Source organism: Aphelocoma coerulescens (assembly GCF_041296385.1).
Source record: "Aphelocoma coerulescens isolate FSJ_1873_10779 chromosome W unlocalized genomic scaffold, UR_Acoe_1.0 ChrW_unloc_scaf_4, whole genome shotgun sequence".
In the NCBI taxonomy this organism is placed as follows: Eukaryota; Metazoa; Chordata; class Aves; order Passeriformes; family Corvidae; genus Aphelocoma; species Aphelocoma coerulescens.
In genome coordinates, this window is record NW_027184083.1 from 2,080,335 (window position 1) to 2,087,219 (window position 6,885).

At 50.7% G+C, this 6,885-nt stretch overlaps 1 pseudogene; it reads left to right on the forward strand.

The window, feature by feature from the left end:
- LOC138102884 (Krueppel-like factor 9) overlaps positions 1-3,619 on the forward strand; it is a 47,657-nt pseudogene extending 44,038 nt beyond the window's left edge.
- The last annotated feature ends 3,266 nt before the right edge of the window (positions 3,620-6,885 follow it).

The following is a 6,885-nucleotide window of genomic DNA, read 5'->3' on the forward strand; positions in this document are numbered from 1 at the left end:
CGATTGGTAGAGCTCCGTGTGTTGGATCCTTCTCATGTGTTCTGGGATCGCCTGGGATGATGGTGCCGGGTGAGGTCCAGTTGTCTGCTCTCGGTGGTCCGATGTGGAGTTCACAGCCGGGGCGGGGTAGTATGGCCTTTGATTTGTTGTCTGGGCACGGGGCCTTGACACCGCGCTCCGATAGAAGTTTTTTGGACGCTGCTGGTGCTGTTGCTGTCTCTGGTGCCTTTGGTAGGTAGCACGACGGTCCTGGGTGGGTGACCTTTGTGGGCAGTCCTTTATAAAGTGTCCAAGTTCACCACAATAGAAACAGCGGGTGTTCTCCTTAGAGACTGCTGCAGCAAATGCACCAGAAACTCCCTCTGTGATGCCCTTTACAACTGCTTGGGTCATTGTGTTCTCTGTGGATGTGTGTCTAGTACAGGTCTCTATCATTTGTTCTATTGTAGGTTCTGTGTCCATGGGTAGGGCCCTCAAGATATTCTTACATTGTTCATTAGCATTTACCATGGCAAGTTTGCCCAAAAGTTCCTTTCGTCCATCTGGACTTTCTATCTGTTTTTCTAAGCTAGCTTTTAAACGATCAACAAACTGAATGAAGCTTTCATTTGCTGACTGTTTGATGTTAGAGAAATATTGTGTAGGAACAGAATCATCAGGGGTAAGAAACAGTGATGTCTTAGCTGCAGTAGCTATGTCTTGTAATGCTACTTCAGGTAAGGTTGTAGCTTGATCTAGGGGTTTTTGGAGGTCACCTTCTCCAGCCAGTTGTCCTATTGTCCAATCTGTCTGATTTACATCTTTAGCATAAGTGTCAGACAATGTTTTTAAATGTCTTTTCCAATGCCTTTCCCATAACATATATTCAGCAGGGGAAAGGATGCAATTAATAAGGTTTTTAATATCATGTGGTACTAATGTATAGGCAGAGAAAGTGGCTTCCAAGAGGTTTCTAAAGAAATGTGACCCTCTCCCATGTTCTTTTGCTGCCTTGCAAAGCTCTTTGATTTCTTTGTATGGGATAGGTTCCCATATTTTTGTAGTTGGACCACCCCTCCTCCCTCTCCCTATAATGACTGGAAAGGCTGAAATTTTCTGAGCCAATTCCCAATCTCCCTCCCGGTTCGCTTCCCTGCGTGTCTGTGCCCATCGGTCCTCCGATTCAGAGTCAGAGCCACTGCTACTGTCATCTGAACAGGAGGAATAAGCTGTGGCAGGGCGGGGCTGGGATACAGGGGGCGTAGCGCGGCGTTTTTGAAATGCCGACTTTCCTTTACCTAGGTCGGGAATAGCGGAGGGTCGGGGGTGGTTTGAGGGGTGGGAAGGGGTCCCGTTATGGCAGCATGGGGGTGGAGAGGTTGTACAGCAGCAGGTCGTTTGGGGAGAGGTCGGGTTACAGGTAGTGCCGGTTTCGCAATTCCATGTGGAGTCGGGATGGGCGAAAGGAGGGTGTGGGGGGGCGGTGGGCTCTAGCGCAGCAGCGGGGGGAATGGGGATTGCGCAAGAACCCGTGGTAGGGGGAGGGGGGGGTGCAGGGAGAGGGGGAACATCAGCAGGAATTGCGCAAGATGCAGCTGGGGGTGGGAGCGGGTGTGCCGGCGCCTGCCAGGGTCTATGGGCGATAGCCTGGGGCGGTGCCGCGGATAGCTGGGTCCCGCCAGCGGCGAGAGGGGCAGATGCTGGCGGGGGGCGTGACGCCTGTTCCGGGCCCCACAGTGTGTGCGCGGGGCTCTGCGGGACCGGCCCCGTGTTGTACCATGGCTGCTCCGTGGGTGCAGGGGGGGGCAGCGGCGGCGGGGCGGCTCGCTGGGACGGGGCCGCCGTGCTGGGGTGGGGGGAGAACAGGGCCGCGTGTGGCAGGGATACGGCAGGAGGCTGGGACGCGGTGGGGTGGGGGGGGTCGGAGGCACCGCGGGCCGATGCGAGAGGGGGAAGGGTGGTGCCGTGCGGGGAGGGCTGCGAGATACCAGGGGCACAGGGAGACGGGGCTGGGGCGGGGTCAGAGGCATCCATCCCGGGGAGCGGGGATGGGTCTGGGATGGATCCCGCGCGCGCTGCCTGGGGGGTGGCAGCGGAACCGAGGGGGCGAGCGGGGGGGGGGGCGGGCACGGGAGGACCGCCGGGAACAGGGGGTCGGGGAAGGGAAGTGGGGGGGCCGCCGCCCCGGCCAGGCCAGGGTCAGGGCGGCTGGCCGAGTCCGCGCTCTGGCTGGCCGTTTCCAGAGGCGGAGAGGGGGGGTGGGAGGGGGGAAGGGCAGAGAAGGGGTTTGGCTGAGGGGGGGGGTTCGCACGACACGTTTTAACCAGTAAATGAAATAAAGGAATGAATTTGGAAACGGAGAGGTTTCCCGAGGCTTGAGAAGAGTACAGTTTGTTTCCCACACTGTCCCAGAATGAATCAGAAAGAACAGAATCTGTAGTAGCATCAGGGAAATTTAGAGCTATCCAATTACTGAAAGATTTAAGGTTTTTCTTAGAAAGAATACCTTTGGAGAATTTAAAGTCAGATTTTAAGAGAAGGGTCAGAAGAAAGGGGTATAGGTCTCTCTCAGAATGGGAAAGGCTGGGTTTAGCTTGCCTTTGTCCCATTTTAGTCCCTCCTTCAGCAGAAAAAGAGAAAAAAAACCAAACCAAAAGTAAAATGCGCGCAAAAGAAGGAGAGCCCCAAACTTAAACTTACAAATCCTGTTTTCTGGTGGGGCTGGCTCCTGGAAAGGTCTGCTGGGGGGGTGGTCTGGCAGTTCGATCCTCAGGGACTTCAGTCCTTGGTGGGAGGTGAGGGTCTCGAACTGTCCTCGTCCAAAAGTCCTGCTAAAACGTAGGCCTATCTTCAGAGGGTCAGCACACGAACGGCTGGTTCTGTCTTGGTGATCAAGACGCAGCTCAGGCCAGGAGTCCAAGGGTCCAAGGCTGTTCGGGCGCCAGTTATTTCAGCTGGTGGTGGGGTCCGTGGCTCTGACCCAGGAAGAGGTGACTGGTCCGGAGAGATGGTCCCGAAAGGGATCGCCTTCCCGAGGCCCAGTGTCTTCCTCTCAGCTGCTGGCAAAGGAGGGCCCTTGCAGAGGCTATCAGCTCTTTAGTGATTCAGCTTGTGATTCCAGCTCAGCTCTGCAGGGCAGCCTCCAGGCCAAACCAGACCAGAGAGAGACGAGAAGGCCCGTGTGGCTGGTTCCGCACAGAGGTAGCTTTATTGTTGGTTCCCTCCGGCGAAGGGGAAAGCCAGGGACGAGCTCTCCCTCTCACAGAGCCAGGGGGCTCCCTTTTATAGGGATACAGGGGATCAGCAGGGGACCAATGGGTTACAGAGGGTCTGGGACAGACCAATGGGTTACAGAAAGATCTGCATAGTGTCTCTCAAAGGATTGTGGGTCCACTTTTCCTCGCCATGACCAAGAAGTGGCTGCCTTTTCAGGGAGTCCTGCTGGGCGATTGGGAAATCTCTTGTCTCAGCAGAGATCCCTCCAGGGCAAGGGCTGGGCACATCCCACAAAAAACAGTTTCCATGCCCCCTCTGTAAGAAGCGGTTCATGCCGAGCGACCACCTGACAAAGCATGCCCGGCGCCACACCGAGTTTCACCCCAGCATGATCAAGCGATCCAAAAAGTCCAGCTCCTTGTGAAGGCAGAACTGGCCTGGGGAGGGGAGTGAGGAAGAGAGACACAACAAGGACATGGTGAATAATGCAAGAGCAGTCCACTGCCATGGTGTTCACAGTTTCTATTCACAGTTTGAAATCACATGTAGCTGAAGTTTAAAAAAAAATAAGTACTCTGTGACCCCTTACTCACCCGTTGCTAGTAACAACGATCTTAAGCAAGTGGATTGTGGAATTAGTGAAGGGATGGTGATTAGTCTAGACAATGACTTTCTTTTGAAATTGAAAGCATTGACACGGTTGTATATATGTCTGACTGGATGGTTTGGCCTGTGACACCACAGTAGTGTGATTCCAAGGTCTTTCTGATTGCTGTCATGGACATGTTTTGTTGAACAATGTAATGCTGCTTGTATTTAAAATTTCTTGAGTAAACCCATGTTCTGAGTTACTTAAATAATTCTCAAGTTAGAACTCCATAGCACATTTTAAAAGTGGGGTTACTTCTATCTCAGAATGATCCTTCATTTAAAAAGGCAGTTAAGAGAAACATTGCATTCATTACTAATAGCATCTGATTGATACACAAAAACAAGGTGAATTTATACTCAAGACAACCCATTAAAGTAAATGTGTCTTTTCAATTTGTCTTTGTATTAACTATACTTTTGAATATAAGATGCACTTTTCCCAGTGTATAATTCAAGCAGACACTTAAAGCAAAGAAAGTCACAACATCTCAGTCATTTACTGACAGCACGTGTATTTAGCTCTATTGTTTACTTACGTGGAAAAAATAGAAATCGGCCTGTGTAATGTGGCAGGGGTATGAGGGCAGAAAAATACAACTCTCAGTTAACCCTATACTTTCATTTGACAATACAGTACTCTACTATAGAAATGCCACTAACTGTTTTATTTTACTGTGTTTTGTTTGAATGGATGCCTAACAGCAGCTGTTATCTTTATAAACTGCTCCTTTTAAAGTTTTTTTCTCTTTATATACTTGCCTTAAAGATTTATTCTCTTTATATGCTTATCTAACTCCTGCAAAATCCAGTGGTAGTTGTGGGTGCATATGGAGAGAGTAGACATTTCTTTAAGAGTACTCTATTAATGAAAACAGCTAAAATTATTGCCAAGACCATTTTGAAAGGGCTCCCATATCTCCTTATTGCTGTAGAGTATGGGGGAAAACCATGAACTATTTGGAAATACAACACAGAAAGTGTCATAATATTTCTAGTGTCATAAGCTGCTCTAGGTACCTTGCATTGTACCTGTATAATGTATGACACATCAAATACTGAGAAAGGCAATATTTATTTTAAAACTGTAGAGAGCTTATCTGAGGAATGGCTGCGCAGTAGAGGACATGATAAGATAGAGCCTTGCAGGATGTAGGAGTCAGCCTGTCATGGGAAAAGGGGTCTCTTATCAACAGGGTGTCCAACAGGACACAAGCCAGAGCAGACTGGAATGAGGAAACCATTGCCGCGGGGTGTGTTGTTCCCACGAGAGAAGATGACCAATCATGAGCTCAGGTTTTGCAATATGTATGAGCTGTTTAAGTGTTGTATAAATAAGAGATGAAAAGACAATAAGATCGAGGCTTGCCGATCATGAAATCATGAGCTCGTCTCCCGCGCCTTTCCCGACATCTGACGCCCGAACAGAAGGCACGTCATTGACCCCCCCCTACCCCCACTTCCACAAGGAAAGGTGCGTTGGGTTCAGGTCCTGCAGCTAGAGGGATGGCAATAAGAGCGGAGGACAACTGTGTTCCCGTCTCCGTGCCCGAACGACCACACCGGTGGGTTCGCTGATACGTGCTGCCGAAGCCTGGAGGGCTAGCAACGGTACCGTCGTAAGTATGAATAGGCAAGCAGCACAGGATTTATTTAAAGCTTTTCTTCTTATGCTTTACTTTAAAGCTTTTAACTTAGAAAAAGACCTCCCTTCCCTACTAACTCACTCGCGTTCCTATGGCTTCTTTCCCTACCCCCACAGCATTCACGAATTAGTAGAATGGCGGAGGTACGGGGATGAACTTTTTAGCCTTGTTTTAGACGATGATAAGTCAGCCAAGAAAATAAGCAAACTTTGGAAAGCAGTTCATAATGAGCTACTGTTAGTGCAGGCAGAGAAGCGAGCAGTCTTAGGTATTAAGGCTGCGCACTCGCATAACCAAAATTATGACTCCTCGGTTTTCCCTACAGCCCCTAACCCCCCCGCCTTTGCCACTATTGAGATTCCGCCAGAGCCACCCCCCGCTGACAGTCAACCCCCCGCGCTGCCTACCCCCCTGCCTGCTCCCCCGCCTTCCGCTTCAATCGCCGCTTCTGCATTAACCCCCTCACGCCCGCCGCTGCCGCCCGACCCCTCTAATGCCACGAAGCCTGTCCCTGGAGCAGAATCTGACCCGGCGGAGGCTATGGCAGCAAGGAGGAGAGAGTTGTGGCAGGCGCTTGCCCGAGACGGCATGGAAAGGGGAGATTCCGAGCTCCTAGCAGCGGCACAAGAAGCGATGGCTTTCCCTGTTGTTTTCACTACTAATGCGCAAGGGGGTCAGAACGCGCAGTTTGCCCATCTCGACTGGAAACTCCTGTCCCAGCTGAGAGCAACAGTCAGTAACTTTGGGGTGTCTAGTGAACCAGCTAAGCAGATGTTAGATTATCTTTTTAATGCCCACATTCTTCTGCCTGCCGATATCCTGGCCATCACGAAACTCATTTACACCCCCTCTCAGAGATTGCTTTTTGAGGCAAGGTGGAGAGAGGAAGCGGCAAGTAGCGCTAATCTCCCCAGACCCCAAGGGGACCCCTTAACAGGCCTTACTGTAGACGAGCTTATGGGACAGGGCCCATATCTCAGAGTTGAAGCTCAAGCTGGACTAGGGCCACATAAACTTAGGGAGGCAATGGCAGTAGCTAAGAGAGCAATAGATAAAGTCAGGACATTGGGAGGGACCCCCCCTATATATGAGCATCAAGCAGGGTCGTGATGAATCGTTAAGCTCCTTTGTTGATAAGGTTATGGATGCTATCTCTAGGGCAGGGATACCCGACCATATGCAAGATGCCATTTTAAGACAGTGCATTTTGCAAAATAGCAACCCTACCACCAGATCTTTGATTACCTCTATACCTGGTGATTGGACCACTCAGGCATTACTAGATAAAGCTGCGACCTTGCCCACAGGTGCTCAAGCCTTTTTAGTCCACGCGTTAGAAAAGCTGGGGGAGGGATTGAAGGAACAAGCAGCTAGTGCTCAGATGCAGGTAATGGCC